This window comes from Camelina sativa, chromosome 8 (genome assembly GCF_000633955.1).
Source record: "Camelina sativa cultivar DH55 chromosome 8, Cs, whole genome shotgun sequence".
In the NCBI taxonomy this organism is placed as follows: Eukaryota; Viridiplantae; Streptophyta; class Magnoliopsida; order Brassicales; family Brassicaceae; genus Camelina; species Camelina sativa.
The window spans coordinates 10,596,278-10,599,106 of NC_025692.1; the positions used below are offsets into that span (position 1 = coordinate 10,596,278).

Here is a 2,829-nt window from a genome sequence, read left to right on the forward strand (position 1 = left end):
GTTTGAAGATTTTGCTAACCACCACGCGTTTGAGCTTCTCTCTAAGTACTGCTCTACTCATCTTGTTTTTAACGATGATATCCAAGTAAGATGTTCAACATTAGTAGTACCGTTTGTGAGTTTTTGAAAAGTGATCACTATCAAAAAAATTTATGATGTGTAAACTTGTAGGGTACTGCATCAGTTGTGCTTGCTGGCCTAATTGCTGCTCAGAAAGTACTTGGTAAAAGCCTAGCTGACCATACCTTTTTGTTCTTGGGTGCTGGAGAGGTGAGACTTGATAACATATACCATAAAAGTTTCTTTTGTCAAGTATTTGTCATGTTGCTAAAGCTTTTTATCTTCTTTGAAGGCTGGAACTGGAATCGCTGAGCTAATTGCTCTTAAAATTTCAAAAGAGGTAAGATAGTCTTGCGCGGTTTCGCCTTTGTGATATTCTGTTGATTCCCTTTGCTCGTTCTTACGATGAATCTGTGACTTTATTGTTATGCAGACTGGAACACCAATAGATGAAACCCGGAAGAATATATGGCTTGTGGACTCAAAGGTATTGTTGATTACATTATTGTTGGTCATTGCTTTCTTGTTCATTTTATGAAACTTTTTTTTTTGGATTATCTTGTAGGGACTGATCGTTAGCTCACGGAAAGAATCTCTTCAGCATTTTAAGCAGCCATGGGCGCATGAACACGAGCCCGTTAAGGAGCTCTTGGAAGCTGTTAATGTACTCAAAATACAACTCATCTTAAGATCTGTTCATGAGTAGATGAGAAATATTTCTAAGAGTGTTTAGTTATTGTCTTAATTCAGGCAATCAAGCCAACTGTGCTTATTGGAACTTCTGGTGTGGGTAAGACTTTCACAAAGGAAGTAGTGGAGGCAATGGCCACTTTGAACGAGGTTTTATTGCCTTCCTTTTGATTTGGTTTCTCGGTATCTATGTTCTTGTTTCTGATGCTAATTAATCTTTATGTGGTGGGTTACAGAAACCCTTGATTCTTGCTCTCTCAAACCCAACTTCTCAAGCCGAGTGCACGGCGGAAGAAGCTTACAAATGGACCAAGGTCACTATCTAATAAAGCTCATTGATACCCCCAGAAATATAGAATTTCATTTGATGCGGCTAAAAAAAAACCTTGTGTTTGATTATAGGGTCGTGCAATATTTGCAAGTGGAAGCCCATTTGACCCTGTTGAGTATAATGGCCAAACATTCACGCCTGGCCAGGTTTGTTTATTTTTATACTGTAACATGTTTGTGGACAATTCAGAGCTCATGTCCTTTCCACACTACAGGCAAACAACTGCTACATTTTCCCGGGTCTTGGTCTTGGTTTGATCATGTCTGGTGCCATTCGTGTCCGTGATGACATGCTTCTAGCAGCTTGTAAGTATACAAGGCACTCTTTTCGCTAATGAAACTGATGCATTAATGTCACACTCTGGCTGTAATTGTTGTTAGCATAAATACCTAAAATGCATCACTCTTTTTTGATTAGTTATTTTTTAATAGTCTTCTATTAATATGTGCCAAATAATTTTTAGTTCCACAAGATATATTTTTGATCATCCTGCCTCATAATTTTTCATTTATTTCGTTAATTAGCCAATTGAAAATCCACCACACGGAATCACGATAAGTCGGATCCTCATATGAAAAATTTATATCAAATGTAACCGTTACGATATAGACCAATTTGTGTATCTTTTCTAATCTGTGTTTCCTATATGTTTTATCAGCGGAGGCACTAGCCTCCCAAGTGACGGAAGAGAATTTTGCGAACGGATTGATCTATCCGCCTTTTGCGAACATCAGGAAGATATCTGCTAACATTGCAGCCAGTGTGGGAGACAAAACCTACGAACTCGGTTAGCTTCACAAATCTTCATATTGTTAATGTGATGAACTGCTGATGTCAAAATATATTTTCTTTGCAAAATGTGATGTCAAGTTGTTGTCGTTTGTTGCAGGACTGGCATCGAACCTGCCTCGTCCTAAGAACCTCCTGAAGATGGCAGAGAGCTGCATGTACAGCCCTGTCTACAGAAACTTCCGTTAAACATTCTTTACGCACACTGTCCTCAGCTTTTTGACCTTTTGCTTTTCAGTTTTGGTGCTTTCTATACAAGACAACTTCTAAACTGTTTTTACTATTATATTAACTTTTTACTAATGAGATAACACTTCTTTATTAATAGTAAAATAATGCTTGACTCATCATAGATGTCTTACTCATTAGGTTTGAGCAATGTTTAAAAATTTGCTAGACGCTAGACAGCTGATTTGAGATTAAGGGATTAGAGAAAATGGATATTGACCTTTTAATTTATTGCTTAGGCTATTTGCTGATTTTTTTTTCTATTTTTTTTTTGTAGTATATAATGATTTTGATCTCTAAGTAGCAGTTTTGTAATTTTCCTAATTTTGTATCACAATTAGATCGTATTTTACATTGTCTGTTGCACCACACAAATAATATGGTTACCCATACCACATTTTTCTTGTCACCAATATTATTTGTATTGTGTCACCAATGACAAATTCATTTGATGCTTTACTAATTCCACCATTTGTTTGTTAAAAAAAGCAATTATTATCTACTATATTAAAAGAGTAAAGTATAAAGCCAAAAGGAGTGTTAAAGAGAATATTTGAAGTGATTTTGGGCCTAAAATTATAATCATTGCAAAGTCAATGATCCCATCCATCATATCTCAAAAATCAAGAAAAGATAAATAAATAATGGTATAAGAGAAAGATAAAAAGTAAATTTGCAAGTGGTGGCCCTCCATTAGTAGCATAATTATTTATGTTAATGATGATGGCTTT

At 35.8% G+C, this 2,829-nt stretch overlaps 1 pseudogene; it reads left to right on the forward strand.

Annotated features, from left to right (window-relative positions):
• The window catches only part of LOC104706905, a 5,683-nt pseudogene extending 3,474 nt beyond the window's left edge, over window positions 1–2,209 (forward strand).